The 21,892-nt window shown below is 39.0% G+C and overlaps 1 protein-coding gene across 1 annotated transcript in view; it reads left to right on the top strand.

The window, feature by feature from the left end:
* thsd7ba (thrombospondin, type I, domain containing 7Ba) overlaps window positions 1-21,892 on the top strand; it is a 150,411-nt gene that overhangs the window by 19,155 nt on the left and 109,364 nt on the right.

Below are 21,892 nucleotides of genomic sequence, written 5' to 3'. Positions count from 1 at the left end.
GTGCTTGGGGGGCTTTCCTTGATCAGGGATCATGCTCTCAGGCTGGCTGATTTGGCAGCATGCGGCCTGAGCCAAAGAATGGCAGAAGCAACGCAATGACATAGTCAGAATAACCAAAGAAACTACTCATCGCAAATGAAAAGTGAAAAGCTGGTTCAGGCAGAAACTCAAAGCTGCTAAAGCTGTATATCAGCCTCATGTGTCAGGTGAGCTTGTGTACTGCCATCACTAATAAGCAGTCTGTTTAAAGCTCATACATATAGAATTTGAAATGTGTTAACTTATGTGACTCCTTTAGTCCCTAAGGCAGAAATTTACCACCAACCCCTCCGTACCCATATAGGAGAAGAGGTGATGTTAAACTGCCATTGATAACAATGGTATGACATGTATAATAAGTTGCATTATGAGAACAAGTGATTTTCAGTCACTGATTGTTTGGTCTAACTGTTGGAACAGTATTTGCCCAAAAGTTCTTGGTTTTTTGTTGACTTTAAATTACATCTTTCAGATAATAATAACAAAACACAGCCCTAATACAAAAAGACATTTGTACACCTATAAACAGGCTTACATTTAGTACAGGATTTGGTCTGACTGTGATTAAAAAATCTTTTTATATACTTATACTATAGCCCTAGTTAATTTAAGAATGGAAAGCCAGTTGAGCATTGCATTGTGTTCTAGATAAAAGCATGTCTAAAATTACATTTGGCAGATAAAGACAATGAAGACACTGTTTTAAGAAAGCCAAGAGACAATGTTGTATGAATTTATTCTCATAATGTTAAAGGAAAAAATTCTATTCTATTCTATTAATTTCTCTCTAACTTACTTTTAATAGGAACTGAAAAAATGAGAAAATACTTCAGTTTTTCAAGGTACTTGTTTGGTACTGTTCTCTCTCATAGCTACTAGAGTACAAATAGTACACATAATAATGGACCAAATTCTCTCTGGAGGTGTTTTTCTGTTCATCAGAACATCTAAAAGGGCCCCAACCCACCATCCTCCTGAGAGAAGTAATTTTCATTAATCCCATAGGAAGAAATAAGCACACATTCTTTGCCAGATCGTCTGAAATTATATTTGGGGTGTTCTGTCAAAGGAAAGACGCTTAACTACAAGTTTGCAGGATGTCAATGTGCAAGAAACTCCTAGCACATAATTAATAGAAGTTGGATACGCCATGCATCATTTTTCTACCCCAAACGCCCAGCACTTAATCATGTGGAGAGAAGCCAGGTGAATTTTTAATTAGGATTTGTGGAGTGATGTTTGATCTTTTATTACCTTCGGCATAGAGGTAATATGAAGGCCTCTATTTTAATGTTCATGTCAGACATGGGCTTTGAACACTGACGTTCCCAGCAGGAAGATTTGAGTTTGATGGTCATGTAACTTTTACCTGGTTTTAGTTTTGTTTTAGTGTGATACTTTATTTGACAGAGATAGACAGAGCATATTAATAACAATAATAACCAAGAGGCTAAATTGTAGCTGTTGAATTGTTGTTCATCCTGGTACACACACCTGCTACTATGATGAAACAACTTATCAACCCCATGACCTTTCTTCAAGGGACAGTGACAGTAATGGAATAACTTCGAGATTTCCACATATGCACTGAGTTGAGTGCTGCCTTTTATTTTCCAGTCTTTGATCCAGAAACAGTCTTTGCTATGTCTGCAGAAACTGATTAATAATCATAGCTGCGCTGTAGTTTTCCAGCATTCCTTTTGAGTAATGTGCTCAGTGTATTGGGGAGGAACTGAAAATACAGTGACAAGCCGTGTTCTTTTTAGGGTAACCCACAGGGAACAGCAGCTGCTACCTCCAAATCAGAAAGGGATATTTAAGACTTTTCATTATCCAACTGTCTTTGTCAACGTGTCTTGATGGCTACAGATTTCCAAAAGAGGACAGGTGGAATCTGTGGAAGGTCCCAATAGATGAGCTCTCAAAAACATAATTGGCTCTAAAACTCTCTGCTCAGCTGGGTGAGAAAATTGGTCAGGGGGTTTCTCTAATCATCTTCTCAGTAACTAATGTGGAAATGCTCTTGATTAATGTCCAGTGGACCCTAAAATGTAGGCAGAAACCTTCCCCCCCACCACCACCATCCCCTCTTCTGTTCTGTCTCTGATTCTTTTAATTGAGTGTTAACTTGCCGGGCTGTAAACAGGTGAAAGGCATTTGTCTTTGTGATCCAAAGAGCTAGCACAATGCTGACTCAAAGGAAATCCCCAAATGTATTTTCAGTTTGGGATTGCTTGCTGTATCCACCAACAGTAGGGTGGTGTATTTTATTGAAATTTCATGACACTAGTGCAATTACTTTATCCTGAGATTTTGAACCAATAATGAAAAAAAAAACTTTTTTAATAACCTTAAATTACATGTTTATATGTTTTTTATATATTTATAATAATTGATATTTTCACAGAAGTTGAAGACAATAGTGCATTTTATTAATATTGTATGTAATATTGTGGCTGTGTTCGAAACGGGCTAAACTGCTTTCTCAGAAGGTGTGTAACAGGACGGCGAGTGCTGTTCGAAACGGCTTGAACGATCTCTTTTTGACGCCTTCAAACTGCCCCCGTAACGACCAGTTTTGAAGGCTTGATGCTGCCTATTACCCATAAAATTAGCGTGGCTACAGCTGCCGTAGCTTTCGAAAACTGGTTAAGACGGCAGATAAACAAGCCGAATTCATACACAAATATACGTTTTTAAAAGTTTTTAGTAGTTCTCTTGCTTTGATTTTTGAAAAGCAAGCGAGAACGAAACTGGGGTGGTGATGGAGCACTGGATAAGACACATCCACCAATGTGACACTTAACCCCTAGTTGCTCCATGAGGCATGTGACCTCTGACATAAATAGCAATTGTAAGTCGCTTTGGATAAAAGCATCAGCTAAATGAGTTAATGTAAATGTAAACACTGAAATCATATTAGCCCATGACTGTAATCAGAGATGCTCACAAGTCTTTGAGCTAGAGTCCAAGTCAAGTCTCAAGTCTCTTGTGGTTATTACGAATGTTGTATCACCTGCTGCGTTCAATCCAGGTTGCTAATAAAACTGCATGGCTATAAGGAATACTGTAATCTGTTTTTCATTTACAGAGCACAACCATGTAATGTACAATGCAATTGTTGACGGCTTATTAAATACTGAAAGTCAAAACACTCCCCAGACTCTTAAACCCAGTAATGTTAACTAAATAAAACTGTGACGTTGCATAATCAACAATATACCTGTCTGTTTTAGACTTACAGAACACAACCATGTAGCCTAATGTACAATGCGTCTACAATTAATGACAGCTTATAAACTACTGTAAGTCAACAAATCCTGTTGATTTTCAAACCCAGTGTAAAGTTAACTAAATAAAATTGTAAAGTTACATGGTCAACAATAAAGCCGTAACCTGTTTTTAACTTACTGTACAAAGCACAACCATGTAATGTGCAATGCAATCAATGACAGCTTAAACTACTGTAAGTCAACACATCCCCACTCTCAAACCAGTGTAACATTATAACCAAATAAAACTGTAAGGTTACATGATCAACAATAAACCTGTAACCTCTTTCCAGCCAACGGTAATAATTAATGTGATAGCAGCCAGCGGGACGTAAATGATTACGTTAATCGACCACCACAAGTTTGGCAAGTAAACAAACGCTCATTCATCTTTTCATAACGAACAACAGTCGGAGTTAACCTCCCGTAGGTCGTAGCTGAAGCAAGAAGCAAGCTAACGTTAGATGGCCAGTACTGAGCTAAACATTGTTTACTCACCACATATTTGCGTTCAGCTCTTCTTTGTTTGGGTCTTGTTGTATGAAGTTTTAAAGCCAAAGTTTATGATGAATGGCGCAGCAGCTGCCACTGTTTGTTGTCCTCTCTCACGTGCGGCCGCACGCAGCAGATGCTATGTGTTACGTAGGCAGATTATAGGTAACAGAGGAGGGAATAACAGCACGCTCATCAGAAGTTTCCTAAAAAAATAAACATTGTTCACGAGTCCCGCACCTCGAGTCCGAGTCGAGTCTGAAGTCACTGTGTGTGCGACTTAAGTCGTACTCGAGTCCGAGTCTCTAACTCGAGTCCCCATCTCTGACTGTAACCAAGTTTGTTCAGTATGATTTCTGAGGCATCTGTTAGCCATTTGGCTATTCACTAGCTAGTTAGATGATGCTAAGGCTTGCATCTCTTCTGACAGCCAGAAGAGACGCCAAACGGTGTGCTTACGTCACGCGTTGCTGTAAGTGCTGCCCTGGAAGGCTGTTCGAAACCAATGTTAACGGAGATGCCTTCACTTAAAATTGATGCCTTCTAAGGCAGCGGTTAATTACGATATTGAGGCAGCGAGGCAACTGCCTTCCGTTTTGAACACAGCCAATGATTGCACGATAATTCTACTACACTAAATGGTCAGGCCAATCTCCACATATTCAGACCATATATACTAAAACCATTTTATTGAAATGTTTTTTCTGTTTCAGGTTTATGCCAGTAATGTATCTTTTAGCTTTATTACTACACACAAAACGTGCTGCAAAAAACATCCAAATAATTCAAAACAGAAGATGACTACAATCCTGAAGTTCACTGTGTTGCTTTCACTTTGATTTACCCATTCTTTTTTTTGTATTTTTAACACTGACCTGACACTCCGGGCAAATCAGCTTCTCCTGATACTTCTGATGGCCTGATCCAATGTACAGGGTTAAGGAGTTACAGATTACATGTAACGTCATTACATAATCAACCAAAGAAGTGACTGCATTCCGTTACAGTACAGAAAGAAATTTACGGAATCAGATTACAGGTACATTTTGTAAAACTGGGGAATACTCTTAAGCAGAAAGTTTCCATGAAACAGTATGTTAGGTATATATGTTTTTTTTATATACAGTCTATATGTAGGTGTTTCTGTAAAAACACAAATCTCAGTATTGAATTCCTTGTTGGTCTCTGAGGCTGTGTTTGGTCCTGTTCATTCTATGTTCACAGGGAGGCTGCTGAGCGAGATTTGCCCAGGGGCCTTTAGGCAGAGAGGGGCCCTGTGTGATTGAGGTTGTTTACAAAAATGAAGTCTCATTATGATTGTCTGTTTTATATGTCAGTTTGATGACTGGCCAGGTAATGATTCGGAGCAGGTCACAATGCACTGTGGAGATTGGCTACTTAAAGGTGGGTGGGCATACAGTAGAGCAGGTGGTTTACACCGTACTGATTCAAGATCAGTTTTTAGATTAAAACAGTGGAATTAATTTGTAACTGATCCATGGTCAGATAGTTTGTGAGTTAGTGCTTGTGGAAATCTAAGTCGTAACAACTGAAAGCCCAGTGGAGCTGCCAAGAGATGGATAAGGAAGAGAAAGAAGCAGCCGCATTAAAAAATGTCCCGCTAATAAGTGGCTTTTTCAAAAAAGCAAGAAATAGGAAAGAGGAGGATGTCGAGCCATCCAGTGTTAGCTTGGAAGCACCGTTTACTCTACCAGCTATGCTCACCCTCAGTAAGTTAACTATAACGTTAGCTAACTTTAGGAAAGAAACGGAAACGGAAAAAGACAGACATGACGCCGGTCAGAAAACAGAACTAGGTAACTCCACCTCAAGCTCATCGGCAGTGGCAGATACCATCATCTGCACTATGGGGATAGATTACAGAGAGCGTATAAACTATAAAATACTATAAACGTGTGTGAGAGTTAGTTTGTCAGTGCAGTTTATGTTGGCTTTTGGAGTGTGGGAAGTTGCCCAACTCACTTTAGTGACTGTTCTTTTGCAAACTGCACTCAGCAGTGCTGTTTTATGACGTTGTATCTTCAGCCAGTCATGTTTCAGTCTTTAGCCATACACTGTCTTGGGATGATTTAATTAATTGTATCATTGTATTGTGATTTGTGAGATGGCAGTACTTGGTTTATTGAACTGGACAGGCATACTTGCTGCCTGCTCAGCTGGACTAGTCATCAACTTTTCACCAATATGTATGGATTTGACATGCCAGCTTGGCTGGAAGTTAAAATAGCCTAATTAAGGTGGGCTTTAGCATCCTTTGTGTGTCTGTGCGTGTTGGTGGAGTCTGTCTGGTCGGGCAAAGGCTCTATCAGGTGCCTGTGGTTTGCTGGATGTCAACAGCTTTGTTATCCAAAATGTGGGTGTTAGGGATGGGAGGAAGGTCCTTCGGAGCATCAGTGCCCCTGGGGGTACTAATCCGGCCTTGCTGCTCACCCTGCTCCTGTTCCCATTCAGGCGTCACACCCCTCCATCACTCCCTGCTGGCCTCCCTGCCCCTGTCCTAAAAACCTCCAGTGCTTGAGTAAAGGTGTAAACACCTTTATACAGTCGATGGTAAACACTAATACTCCCCCGGTGCTCCGAGCTCCCAGTACAGGCAGAGCTAACCAGTGATTGCACAGCTAACTGAGCTAATAACAATAATCTGTCCATCAGGAAACTCTGAATCACAGAGTTGAGGCAGAGCAGCAGGGGACATAAGAGAGAAAACTAGAAATATATTTTCTAATATTTCTCCATCAAACATGATTCAGTTTTACCAAAATCAGTGAAAAAAGTTTTGTACAGTAATCAGTGGGGCCCAGTCCCAGAAACATTAAGCTTCAGCATTGAGAATCTTTTCAAATAAATTAATACAACAAGTGCAGAAAGAGTCATCAACATTTTAAAATGCTTTTCCAAATGACAAACTCTTAAATATCATAAAGAATATCTATAAAACACAATTTTTGTCATTGATGGGCCAGATACTGCCATAGTGGTGACATAGTGCAAAGCATATCTTATGAAAACATTTAAACATGGATTTTGATTTCATGGGAATGTAGGATTTTGTTCATGTTTCTCTAAAAATACACTGATCAGACAACACATCTTTGATACTCTCCTGTCTTCATTTGCTTATTTGGCACTGAAGTAATCTAAGAGTAACTAAAAGTAATCAGGTTACATTACTTTTATTTTTCATTTTTTATCTTGGATTACGTTACTGGATTACATTTTTCAGCAAGTACTTTGTAATTGTACCGGATTACATTTTTGAAGTAATTCTCCCAACCCTGCCAATGTAATCCCTATATACTTTTTTTTATTTCTGGTTGTATAGCTTAGGCATCAGTAGATGAACATATGCAGCGCAAAAAGAGCTTTCTGTTGAGTCTTTTGGATTCCCATAGAGAGCAAACAGTTCCCAATGTTTTTTTTCTGTAGTATTGTACAATAGTATTCTCCATAGTGTTTCCCTGATCTGTGCAGAGAACAGTGTGAGGGCAGAACTGATGTGCCAGAAAGCCTCAGCAAGAGTCTGAGCAACACTGTATTCTCTTCCTTGTTCCTTCATCGGTACCATGTCAATGGGGCATGATAAGTGAATGTTGCTGCTGGCAGTATCATGACTGTAGCCAGATTTATGTTCACACAGCTGAGATTGGATACCTCAAGATGTGGATTTTGTGTCTGTATTTCAGTTAGACCTAGATAACAACACCCTGCAGGATGTGCCAGGTCACATTAAAAAGAATGTGTAATCAAATCTTTAGGTAGCTTATAGTCATTTCAGAGACATTTTGCTATCTGAGAATCAGTATAACACAACACAATTCAACATCAACAAGAACTACAAGCTCCCAAAACACTGTAAAACTAAATCAAAATCTCACCGACACTGTATCAACAAAAACTGAATGTGTAATACTTCACAAAGGGTTATTGTGTTACAGTTTATCACAGGTGTACCTAATATTCAGGTAGCACAGTGCAGAGTAGGGAATATTCAATTCATACTCAGAGCTGTGAATGCCTTGTCTCAATTTCTGCTTTGAGTTATGAGCAACATTCAAGCTACACAGCTGCTTTTCAGGGTGGGCTTCACTGGGTTTATTGTCATTTCACATCCATGCATCACCCCCACGCCTCTCACTGATGTGTGCCCACGCTTACATTAGTGCCTTTCTTAGTTTCTGTGTATTTAATAATAGAGAAGACAATGCCAAGCTCTCACACAACAGATCAGTCAAGGACTCAGGTAGTGGTAGTGGTTGTCATGTTTACTTGGTCAGATGTACTAGGTAAGGACTACCACTAAACACACAGTTCAGCTTGAAGGGATAAGTTCTACATATACTATAAAAAATTTAGTGAAAAACCAAAGTACTTGACAAATCAAAATTTTTTCCTAATTATGGCGCTAGAAATGGTAACAAGGGTAACATGAATATCTGTGCAATATTTCTGCATTTTAACACATTTTATAATAATGACCAATCCAGTCCACAGGATTTATGCAAATGTGATTTTGAAAATCTGCACAAAAATTTTTAAGGCAAGTCATCCAATTATTTGAGAGACAATACACATTATAATCTCTCAACAGTAATATACATTGCCTCTTCATAAAGATATCTCACTCAGGACCAAAATGACGAACCAAGTGGCTGAATCAACCAACCGACCAGCCAAAAATAACAAAATTATTTCTGCCATTGATACATTTCTACCATATATTTGACTTTGGCTTATTTGCACACCACAGCTGGAGTGTCCTCTGTGTTATCAGAGGGAGATGATGGAAGGTACACCTCCAACTATCAGAACTCCCAAACTATCCATTAGTTTTCTGTCCTTTCCAATATGTCTCCCAGAAGAATGGAATGTGAGGTGTCTGCACATCTTTAATGGACCCAGTGATAACAACTACCATGGCTGCACAGATGGCTTTGTTCGGATCCTTGATAAAGACAGGCCAGAGACTGTTGGGTTGTGTGTTTTGGCTGAGGTGATTGTGTGGGGATCAATGTACAGAGTATATAACAATTTTGTTATTTCACATTTTTCACATCAAAGCATACTTTATCATTTCTACAGACCGTCCTCACAAAAATAAGTCAGTGTAAGCAGCTTATTATGACCCATATTTATGTTTATTGCAAACTCTAGTGGCCCTCGTATTATGACGAGACCATGCTCTTTTCCTAAACCTATTCAAGCAGTTTCATTGCCTAAACCTAACCAAACAGTGACCGTTTGACAACGTTAACCATGTCATTACTGTTGTTACCATGATGATGAAAGTCTCTTACGGTACAAAGTTCCTGCCCATTGCTGGTACTTCCTAATGGTCATATATGTTGTTTAGGGAGTCACTAGCAAACAACCTATTCTGTCATTTAGGTATGAGGATGTGTTATGTTTATATATTGTACTATTGTGGGGAAAATGTGGGTTTCTTGTAGCTGAACACTGAGCTTATGCTGACTTAAGCATCAGGAAAGAAAATGTCTTCTCTAAGACTTGTGGTTTCGTCCATTGCCACATATCATTTAAGTTCATAGTTTGAATGAGCAGTGACAGGGATCCTAGTAAATGTTATTTTTTCCGGTCATTATTTATTTGAACTCCCACAGGTGACCATAAAATGAGGGAGCATCTGATTATTAACTGAGGGACAAAGGGAAAACAAATGACAGATGGAAATCATTTGAAGTATTTGTTGTCTGCAGGTTGCACTCTGCAGGCTACCTGACTCGGGTAATCGCTTCTTCCATCAGTGAAACTCTCTTAGCTTGTGGTCTTTGTCGTGGTCATCAACTCAGCTCTGAGACCAATTTGTGGTTGATTAAAGGAGAAAACAAATTGCTCTGATTTAGGTCTGCACCATGAAATGAATCTGGAAGATGAAAACCCTGGGGATGCTTTCAAAAACAGCAGTGTATTCATGATTTGCCATTCATTTTCAATAACTGTGAGGCAGAGGTTTCTTGGGAGGGGAAGATCCATACTGAAGTTTTCATACCTATGACCTCGGTGTCTCCTTTTGAGAACGAAATGTTAAAGAAATCGTGTTTACCAAGCACTTCTATTCACAAATAATTTCAGTTCAAATGAATCACAAAATGAAATATTTTGAAGGGTATAGTTATAATTGAGGACAGGAACAGCGGGTGTGACCTCAGGTTCAAGTACTCTTCTGCTATAATGGCAGAAAAAGCACAAAGCATCCTTTGGAGTTATTTATATAAACTGATGAGTTCACTTAAAGGGGCTATATGTAGTTTTTCAAAATCACTTATTAATAAATACATTTTCACTGCCTTATTGTCAGTGGGCGGTAAACTCATTTAGAAATGAAGCTCCCGCCAGTTTTCTCTAACGCTTGGAACAGCCACTATTCTGCTTTAAAGGTGAAGGCAACAGGTCTGGATGTTCTGACTGCAGCGACAACAGCACAGCTGTTGCTTGAATTGTTGTCCACAAAAAAAACATACACCACAAAACAACCGGCTCCCAGCACAACACAGATTCCAACATAAACTCCACGCAAGGATACAAAAAAAGAACAAAGGTTTATGTGATGAAGCCTGTCAGACCAAACGAGAGTCAGATGTCGTCTTGTGAACAGTCACATCAGAAAGGTTTGAGTCATGGAGAGAGTTACGTTTGCTCGCTGGCTAATGCCACTCGCTAATGCTATCTTTCCACATTACTTCATCATCTGTGGACCACAGAATAGTAATGTGGATATCAAAGTGTTGACTTAGCCTGCAAGAAAGGATAAAATGGTACAAAGCAAACGTGAAGAGGTTTGTTTATACTAGTGATGCAAGGCAGAGGAAACCAACTACTTTAACAAGGATCTACCACTGTTTGCATTCAATTTAGATTTATTGCCGTTTTACCAATTCTCAGGTACCAAGCTTCTCAGTTGCTGTAACTTATGTGACCCACATAATGTACAATAATGCAAAATAACTGCACAGGACAACACAGTAGAAGAACCGTTCTCTACAGTAATGTTACTTTCTGAGGTCTAACTGGTAACATTTACAGCAAGTATTGTAAAAAGTTGAAAGCTGAAAATCTGACAAACTTATAATGACTTCTATTAAACAGAAAACAAAGAAAGAAGTGAGATCGTTTGTCTATACCAACGCAAATGCTTTGAAATAGAACTGTTATTTTCTAGCAACAAATGGTAGTGGTGAGACTGTCCACTTCAAAAGTAACAGGCAACTTGCAGGACATGGGGTAAAAAATAAAGGTCTGGAGGTTAGGATGGCCATGCAAAGTCTTTGACTTCGACACTGGAGCCCTGAGTCCTTTCTCCTGCAGTAAAAAATCTGAATCTGCAGAATTGGGTGATAATTCTCTGTGGGTTCGCCGCTATGAGCAACCTCCTTTTACATAACATAGTCAATTGACTTTTGAGTGCAGCTTTAAGCAATTTATTTAGTTTAGTTGCTTTCTATGACCTTAACTAAGCAGTTTTGGTTGTCAAAACTTAACATGATGCTGCAGGTTGTTTGAAACACTGACAAACCATTTTTCTTGTATAGTGATGAGCACTTGCCAGACATAGTTTACATTGTTCTTGTAGATGAAAACTGTCTGCCTCAATTTGAAGTGCTTTCACCTTACACTTGAACAGAAATAGAGCTGCACTTGGGAATCACTGCTCAATCTGAGAGCAGCTCAAGGAAAACCTCTAGGGTGCATCAGAAATCAGTGCGCAAATGAAGTTTCGGCAGATGTTCAGCCATGAAGGCCGTCTTGTAAAGGGTGTTCTCAAACACATATAAGGAGTATTCCTTCATCGTCAATCACTTCACCTACACAAACTCACCTGCATCGTCATTAGGGCCTGAGCATGAAACATGCGAGGTCCACAATTTTTGGGGGCCTAAACATACTTGAAAACTCACCAAACTTTGCACACACGTCAGACGGGGCAAAAAATTTCGCATTTCATGGTGCTCAAGCATAGGTGTGTCAAAATGGCTCGCTAGCGCTCCCTACAGAGCAGCCACCGGCCAAAGTTTCACCTACGTGTACAAAATTTCTGTGGTACGTGTATCTTGTCCAGACGTACAAAAAAGCCTCTTGGAGTCATTGCCTAAGCACAACAGGAAGTCAGCCATTTTGGATTTTTTACATACCAGATTTACTAAAGTTTTGCGGACAGGGACAGGAGATCGCGGAGCCACAGGGCACGGTGTGGACGGTCGGTGATTGTTCCCTCTGGCATTTCCTCACGTCAGGGTCATTCCAGCATACTGTATCTCTTTCTGCTGGGGTTTCCTAAAGTTTTTCAGGTGTGCTGTCCGAAGTACTTATTGCTATCTTAGGCAGGATGAGCAGGTACATACGATTTCCACATATTCGGGACGCACTGAATGAAACATACCAAGGTTTTTATGCGGTGGCTGCTTTCCCTCCCGACTCTCCATGGCGGAAACCATTAAAACACGCAAAACCCTCATTAAAATACTGCCATCTCTATTGTGTTTGCTCCTTTTGTCATCTACGCAATAATTCTTAGTTATCACCACTAACAGGTACTGAAATTGCATGTGCAATATTTTAGAATGCAAACGCAATTTAGTACTCTTTATTCGGGATGTTAGTAACGGGCCTAACGCAAAACACCTCCTGGGGATTTAGTCCGAACGATTTTTGCTGTGCAGTCTAAACCCATTGACGATTAAAAGCTGTACTAATGGTTATTAGTCAACCAGTGTGAACGTGGCGTGTCATCGAAAATGCATCGTTTGCCATGAAACAGGTAGTTGTTATAACTTCAGTATGCATGCTCACATCTGCACCAACTTTTAAATGTATAATAAGAGTACCGCCTGAACACTCCCAGATGCCAATATTCACTCAAAGTCATAGCGCCACCTGCTGGCAACAGGAAATGACAGTCATTGGAAGATGAAGACAGGGTTTTTGGATTAAAGAGCAGCAGACCGCGATCCACCCGGCCCAAACAACCGGACCAGGCACTACGTACTGGCAACAGGAAGTAAGCTCTGTCCGAGTCTCATTGTACGGTTTAAACTCATTTTCACAATGGTTTCCACACCTAAAGTGGTGAGACACAACACATATATAACGGGTGCTCTGTAGTGCAACATAGGTGACACAGAAAGGGACGTTTAAGTCCTCTGTGTTCAAAGACTGTGACATCAGAGCCGCATCAGCAAGGTGCGAAATATACGGCGTGACCGTGTCACACCCCGGGCCCGCCCAACGTTTCTTACATCTTTAATTCATAAATGTAATTTAAAGCGTTTAAGTTATTGCTGGGATTTACGTCAAATTATCCTGTGTTGTAAATAAAAAACATTATTTTGGTCTTGTTCAGTGGATACAATATTAAGTGACAGATTATCAGGGGAAAACCTCAGCCTGTTTTTTTTTAAGAATAATCAACGGATGTATCATCTAGACTTTGCCACGTTGCACGAGATACAATTGTCACTTTATCTCTCTCTTGCAGTGGCCCTGGTCCTCTGCATTATCTAAACACCAGGGTCTTTCCTCAGGTTGCTGCCTGTAGATATGGCCATTAGTTCTGCTCCTGTGCTTACGGGAGAGAAATCCCAGGTCAGCGGAGGACAGTGAGACAGAAGAGTGAGTGACATCCTATCCAATTACTTGTCACCTTTACACAGGATGGTGCAATGACTTGAGGAGACCACATGAGACAAGCAATTACATGGAAAAGGATTCTGATCACCCCAGAGCTATAGCACACCTCTGGCTGGCTCCCGCTGTATTCTTTATCTTAAAGTGATACAGACTAAAGTACTGTGGCATTTATAAGTGTAAACACATTGATTCTCAGAGAAACCCCCGGAGGTGTTTTTCCAGCCTAAAATCAAAGTGTGATCTATGTGTATAAATGAGATGTTAGAGGAAATACAATATCTGCTTTGTAGATGAACTACCAGGTCTCCCAAGGCCAGTTAATAGAACAGACAAACATTGATTTCAGTGGGGGAGGTTCTGTCCAGATTTGATCATGAGCATATTTTCAGCAAGACAGAGGGACATGCCGAATTCACTAGGAAAAAAATGAAATGTCAATGGCATGAGATTTATTGTGAAACCTGAGTATAGAGAAACTGGTGCCCTTCTCTGTTACACTGACATTACACATAATTGAATACCATTTGTCAACCTGAAACCGTTTTTACAGTTTTGGACATTACACTTGTCAGGTGTGATAACGTTTTACTCACCACGTTAATTGATTTACAACAGTCTGTCAGGGAAAGCAAAAGGAGAAGTAAGACATGTTTTAAAGTTCCCAGTTTAACAATATTTTCTGAGCAACTAAGTTTGCTAGTAATGCCATGGCTAGCAGTGTCACAAAGCCCCCGGATATCAGCAATTAAATCTGAAACAAAAATATCAGCATATCAGTGTATAGAAGCAACAGGCAAATCTGCAAAACATAAAACAAATTTTTCCACTAAAACTTAGAACTTACTAATAGATTACCTGCAGTGACCAAGTCCAGGATCTCTTTAGCAAGAAGGCATGGAAACCTGGGAAAATTATGTTCATGTCAGCTGTTTTATCTTGACTTAAAAGAAAGGAGAGTGTTTTCAACAGCACCCATTTTAAACTCTCTGACAGCCCACTGCTGTGGGCAGGTTAGCATATACAGAGTAGAAACAAAGACAAATATGAATCAAGCAACAACCCTGAAAAAAATATATATCTGGCAGAGAAGAAAATAAGAAATGCAGGCTTATTCTTCATCTGTGCATATGCAGCCACACATACAGATGAAGCTTTTCAAGCTACCAGTGAGCAAAAATTTCACTTAATTTGAAGGTGGATATATGCTCTTATGATTGATGAAAGTTCCACACAGCACTATGGCCTCAAGCCTCTGGCTTAAGCACAAATGTGTATTCATTTCACGGTTAGTATGCAAAAATGTGTGTCTTTGGATATAAGATAATTATGTGATAGACCTACTGTATTTATGTTTGCAGCAAACTGATGCAAAGTCAGTCTTCCTCAGCACACAAGAAGTAATTAGCTTAAAAAGTAGCCTGAAACTTCCTCTGAGCAACAAATCAATGTGTGTCTCTACTCCTGGGACGTCCCATTCACAGCCACCCCATATAACGCAACTTAGCTCTGGATCAATATCATGATGTTTAAATCAGAGGAAGTTCTCTTTTGTCGTTGATTTTTGGATGTTACAGTATAACACTATCAGTGTGTTTGTGCATAGTGACTGTCAGTGTGACACAAGAACAATATCAGCACTGAGTTATATCAAAAGCTGCTGAATTGCCACCTTCCATGATTGCATATAAATGTGGATCAAAATGACAGTTTTCATTGGCATAATCATGCAGCCTGCCACAGTGCTGTGTTGTTTGTTTTGCTCTGGCTGAAGAGGGAAATATCCCAGAAAACACACAGTGAATATATCAGAAAAGCCATTACTTCCTTATGACCTTTTATTATTTATTGTGGGTCCACCTTAGTGTGTTTTCTGACTGTGGTGCAATCTTGATGATACCCCACATAACGATTACTCTCTAGAGGAATCATGCTAATACTGACTAAATATGATTGATTATTCACTTATAAGTCTTCATGCTGGTATTAAAATTATCCTCTTCATGATTTACTGCAGTATTGATTTGAGATAAATCAGAGCAGAGGAGCTTGTAGGTCCTGCATTATGGTTTATACATTACAGAGTGTGAAACTGGCTCTTTAAACCTTCACACCTGGTGAAATCCAGCTAGAGTCTCTGCATTAGTCCCAGATTATATATTTATTTGTCTGTTTATCAAACATAATATCTTGAACACCGCTAATCAGATTTTCTATAATGGAAGGAAATGAGTCTCATTGTTACACTTTTGCATTTGAAAATGGCTGAAGAGGGGTTTGCATTACACAGCTTATTTTGTTAGTTACTGATTGGCCAAAATGGGGATTACATCACTCAATGGGCACAACATGTGTTAGTGTTGTCTTGTCTATACTGCTGGCCATTCAGTTAGTGATTAGGCATTCAAGTAGGTCTGGCACTGGTGCCATAGGGCTGAATGCTAAATTATAACAAAAGCCCATTGGGGCCATGTGTATAGTATTATAGCCCCAAGATACGTAATTCATTAGTTTGGGATATTGAAGCTGCATTTGATGCTTTGCCTCGGGTAATGCAAGCTGCAATAAGTATCTCATTGTCAAACCAAAACACAAATATTATAATGCATTCAATAATTGAGCATTTATGGAAATATATGTATTTATATTCAAGCAGGAAGGTCAAACTTCTAACAGTAGCTGCTCATCCTTTTTATTGTCACATAAACTTTATTTTTAGCTGCAGGTGATGTGTGTTTTTTGTCACCTAATTTGCTTGTGAATTGTCCTCTGGCAATGATTTTTTTTTTTTTACTTATTTTGCTCACATTTCAGAATTTCCTTCTAACCTGCTACATAAACACTTGGTTAAAATGAGCTGATTCAGACCTTCTGGAGATGGATTGACTGCCTGGTGATAATCTGATGAATTTCTGCATATATGAATGTTGTAATTGAGGATGCACCTCGCTGCTCATAAATTACAACTGATGGAAGTGTGGCATGGGGGACGGCTCTGTGCATAATGAGGCTCAGTGGCATAGGTATCATTTAATTAAAAAGTGTTGCGACAAAGGACGCATGTATCCAAACAGTCAAACTTAACTCAGGCGGAGAAGTTGAAGATGGATGGTGAGTAAACTCAGCAGATGTTTGAGAAGAAAATGCACCAAAAGCTGCAGAGTAGAGTGAAAAACATCTCTGTATGTCTCACTGTAGTAAATCACCAAATGAATCGCACATCGATAAACATGTAATTAAAAGTGTGGTGCTGTTGTTCCGTTCAAGTTTCATTATTGAATGTTGTTAAAAGGGAAGTCTCTCCAGAGCTGAAGCAATTGATGTGTTTCTTATGCAATTCAAGCTAAATAAAGTACTCAGGCAGTGCAGTAGATAGAGAAAGACAGTCAAATCAAGTTGATCAATAGATGCTCAAAACAGCTTTGTGTCTGTTTCTCGTGAAGCACTGAAGCAGCGGATTGCGTAGCTAAAAAATGTACCCCTTTCTTTACAGAAGCGTCTTGGGGCATGCAAAATGCAGCTGTTTCGGTTGAAAAGTTTAAATCTGCACTAGTAAACATTGCACTTTAAAGGCTCCAAAATGGCGGCGTGAAGTTGGAAAGTTCAGCACCAATGACTCCTTCAGACATCACTGATGCTTTTACCAAATGTAATGACAGGGACCAGAGTGGTAAAAGATTTAACAGTGCTGGGTGCAGTTTGCTCTCGACAGTCACTGCTGTTTAAACAACTGTTTACTGCTTTGCTGTTTTCTTCTTTCTTGTCTCTGTCTGTCTGGTTTCAGGGCATAGTGGAGATAGCTTTTGTTGTGTTATGTGTTATTGTTGTACGCTTTGCTTTAATTTGTCCAACTTAACGGGTCAACTGAACAGTGTTGAAAAAGAGAATATGTGTTCTGTCACGTTACAGCGTCAAGTTAATTTCTGTGTTTTTCATAGACTGTATTGTTGAAAACTCTAGTACATAAATTGAATAGTAAATATTACAATGACTCCAGGGGTACCGGAGCCCCCCGAAGGTATAAGCAAGGCGACAGAAATGAAGGAGCTGTGGGTGACTGGTTCCTCCTGAGGGGCTGACAGATGCTGATGCTGACAGATCGAAAGAGTGATTATTCAGAGCTTTGGAGATGAACTAGTGCTTGTGTTAGCTGGCTCCCCTGGCAGCGGAATCACTCCCAATCACACCTCCATAAATCACGCTCACATATCCTGGCACAGTGTGCAAACAGCACCATTGAGCAACGTTGCCGATGAAACCTTGCCATCAGATGACCACAACAGCAGCGCACTCAGCTGCTCAGTGATGACACTGGAGGTCTTTAAGCTCAGCTAAGAATTGCTGCTTGCATCTTATTTTTGTGGAGAGTTTTTCATGTCCTTTTTAAGGTGTAACCAATATAAGATCGTTTTGGTCTTGTCAGCATTCACTGAATTAAGAATGACTCTTTAAGCACAGCACAGAGCAGGAATGTTGAAAGTGGGGATACGACTACACTTTTTTGAAATTCAATTTGACTGACATCTACTGTGTAATGTGTCTTATTAAAATGTTTCCACATGTGTAGATGTTTTCACAGCTGTGAGTGATCTTTCATAGCCTCTCCTCTCATCTGACAGAAACAACGTGTCTCTCCTGTTCAGAGTGCTTCAAGTGTCTTCGAGGTTGTAAACAAATAGCCTGGCAGCTCTCATCATCCTAAGCCCAAGCTCAAACTATCAATTCAAACTGAAACACAATCATGTTAGTTCAGTTTAATACAACATGCTGCAGCCTAATATGCATTCATAAATACAAAATAATGAATGATGGTCCACTTTTGGCAATGCATACTTGCACCTTAAACAAGTAAAATAGGCTATGGCAATATAAATGTTTGCTGAGCTGCTCCAGTTTGGGGATCCACCTATTTTTCTATTGTGAGATATTTTTGTTTAGCCCTTTTGTTTAATGGAGCTTGTTTTCAAGGTAGCCTGTATAAAATTGCCAGTCTTTATTTGCAAATGGCCTTTTGTTTGGGAAGGCTAAGGTCACCAAATATTTTTTTTGCCTTCGAGCGCCTCTGATTTAACCTCTTAACTGAGTTCTATCTCAGTTACTCATTAATTAGCAGTCTGCTGCTTTCAATACTGCTGTCATAGACAATGCTGCCCACAACCAGGCACCTCTGAGGAAGTAACAGTGTAGAAACTATATAACAGCGTAACTATGGCCCCTACACTAAGGGACCACCCATCCCAAACTATTCCAGTGTGTATCTAATGAAGTTTTAATGTGGCTTTTGTCTACATTATTGTGTGTTGTTTACCTCCATGTTAATACTGGTAGACGGTACTGGTAAAATGACACCCTGTGAAAGGCACATAATATAATTACTCACAATAGAATTACTCTATAAGTCACATGTATGTCATACTTTGCACCATATATCCATGTGATGGGTTTATGCCACCCATGTACCGTATGTCTTGTGGGAGAAAAGGTGTCATCTAGGATTCGTTTAGCTACAGGGTGAATGAAGACAAAAGGATGATGATAATTGCCGTGACTTTCACAGTGATCGCTTTGTACCACATAAAACATGTGCATCTGCTGGAATACCCTCAATGTGTTTCTCATTGAATCAGACAAAGAAGCACTTGTTCTCGTTATGGCGCAATCTCTTTTACAGTTTAAAAAAATATTATTGCTAAATTAAAATAATAAACTGTAACGCTTATAATTTCTTATGCTTTGAGCTTTGTCATTGGCGTGTTCAGTTCAGTGCAAGACAAAAAGATCATACGAACATAATGATGTTAGCTACACTGTAAGTCCCGATTAACATTGCCCAGACAAATAAACTTAATGATGTGCTTCGATGAACTGTGAAACAATTCGGCAGTTTGAAATATTGCCCCCTTAAGCAGAAAGCAACAGCTTCAGAGCAGCGTTGTTGTGTCGATGATTGGCCAGGGAACAAAGTGTTAATAACAGATTTCTCTGGCACGAAAGGCATGAAACATTTTCAGCGAGTTGTCATTCGAAAGCAATTTAGGGAGCAGTTGGATCTTATTATTACATCAATTTAATTCCAATTAGAAGAAATGAATCAAATTATCCTTTTCATAGCATGTGGCAGAATAACTGGATGAGAAGTGAAGGTAGATAACCACATCATATCAGCAAATTGATTTCATTTTTTTCCTTTTTTAATTTATGTCTACTTCTTTTGAAAAAGAGGACAAAAGGTCAGAAACTAAATTAACAGGACACAAATCAGTTTTTCGATTGGGTTTTATGAACCACAAATTAATTTTGCATTTTATAAAATTGCTCTTTAATTAGCCTTTTTAATATCCTTAATCTACACATACTACTGTAGATATTAACACAATGTGGATCACCATATCAGGGTATTTTCTGGTGTAGATTTGAGAACACATTGCAATAAAATAGTAGACGTAGACTTAATTTTTCAACAAAATGAGTGTTGTTGGATGTTCCAGGCACGATCAATGGGAAAAATTTTCTTAAAAAAAGATTTACAGCATAAGGAGTTTCCTACATGTGATAACTCTGTGAAGTTTTAATTTCCAGATTTATATTCTTATTTAACAGTCCAGGGACTCTCATTTACCAAACTTTGTTAGGCTAAAGTACAGTATGTTCAGTACTGGGACTGACATGAATTTTCATGAGACTGAACATCAGCTTGTGTTGTGTCTTTTACAACAGAAAGAATGAGTAGGAACAGTCTGACAGTTATTCACAGCAACATTTCTTCCTATATTTGTCATCCATCCATTACCTGCACTCATGAAAACTCTACACAGCCAGCCTGTCTATTTGAACCCAGGACTAGTGTTGAGCGAGTACTCAGTTGAAATGAGTATCCAGTACAGATAATATACTTTTCAGAGTAGTAAAATGTGTCACTATGTTTTATTTTAAACTGAAAATATAGGATCTTTTAAAAAGTTGTCTTATTATTGTGAATATAAATAAATATTGCAACTTCTGATCAACCATACCGAACTTCCAGTTAATCCCACCCAGCCCCACCCATTCTGAGTATAGATACGGTGTGGATTTGGTGTACTCGCTCATTCCTACCCAGGTCTTTCTTGCTGTGAGGTGACAATACTAACCACTGCACCACTATGACAGACTCCTCTATTGCCATTTTAATTTTACTTTAACATAGCTTTTGTTTTTTTGTTTTTTACCCCTTATGAATAAATAAAACAGCCAGCTCTATTTTCTTTTTGAGATGGATGACATCAACTAAAAATACCTAAAGTTATATCACAAATCTAGCTTTTTTTGAGCATCATATCTTCACCACCTGAACTGACTTGTATGTGGCTGTGAAAAGTTGTAAGTTCTTCACAGAAATAGAGGCTGTGGTCAGCTTGAATTCATCTAAGTATAACATTTTAAGCTACAATTTGACGTAGATGCAAGTTTTCACAGTGGGAAAAAGGTATCAGCAATTTTCTTCCCTCTTGACCACAGAGAGCTTCTACTTTCCACTATTTGTTAGAGGTGGAGAATTACTGTGCTTTTGTCACACACACTTTGATGTTACCAAGTAGTGACTGCCAAGTGCGATTCTGTTTCACGCTACAGAAATCCACCACATCATCACTCAGATATGATGCTGAATACCTGAAAAGGAAGTTGCTGCTCTCTTTCAAAACTTAAATGTGTGTGAAATTTATTGGACTGAGCATTTTCATGAGAAAACAGGATTTTGCACATTTGTGAGTGTAGCTTAACTTGGCTGCTTAGTTCATTTTTCTTGCCTAAGGCCCTAAACTCCACATGTCAATATGGCAGAATGTTCACATCATTTGTGTCCACAATAATATTTCAGAGTTTGTTATTTAAAATGTTACCGCAGCAGAGATTACATTTATAAATCAGTTTCAACCATGCATTAAAAGACCATCAGGCTGAATTAACCCTCAGAACTTTACCTTTTGAACTGTGGTGTTGTTAACAGTTCCTAAAGCTATCACACAAATATCTACTTTTAGTTTTTTTCTCTGTACACTGAAAACGACTCGAAGGCAACGTCACGTTATTCTAAGTTTCTTCCTTATTTGGAGACAGAAATTGCTTTGCTGCTGAAATTCCTTTTAAGACCTGATTGTCTTCTTAAATTTTTCCAGCCAGCAATGATAATTGCACATCAAGACAACTCAAATCCTCCTGTGCTGTGAGCAAAGAGTCTGATTGCAACAAAATGCCGTACATGTCTGTGGTTGGTTTCGAGTTATTTTAAATGAAAATCGTGTCGCAACAACTTCAGTTTAATCTTTGCAGACAAGATGCTTGCACTGTTGAAAAGATGACATTAACAATAATGACTGAAATTAGAAAACAAATAAACAATATTTCTTTTAAGCTAGATTTAAAGAGCTCAGTTCAGCAAAGTAATAGCA

The sequence above is a fragment of the Micropterus salmoides genome, unplaced genomic scaffold (genome assembly GCF_014851395.1).
Source record: "Micropterus salmoides isolate LMB-PRFRI ecotype aquatic unplaced genomic scaffold, ASM1485139v1 Ms_hic_scaffold_15, whole genome shotgun sequence".
In the NCBI taxonomy this organism is placed as follows: Eukaryota; Metazoa; Chordata; class Actinopteri; order Centrarchiformes; family Centrarchidae; genus Micropterus; species Micropterus salmoides.
Note: the sequence above shows the minus strand (reverse complement) of the source record. Positions and strands in the feature narration are given on the sequence as shown.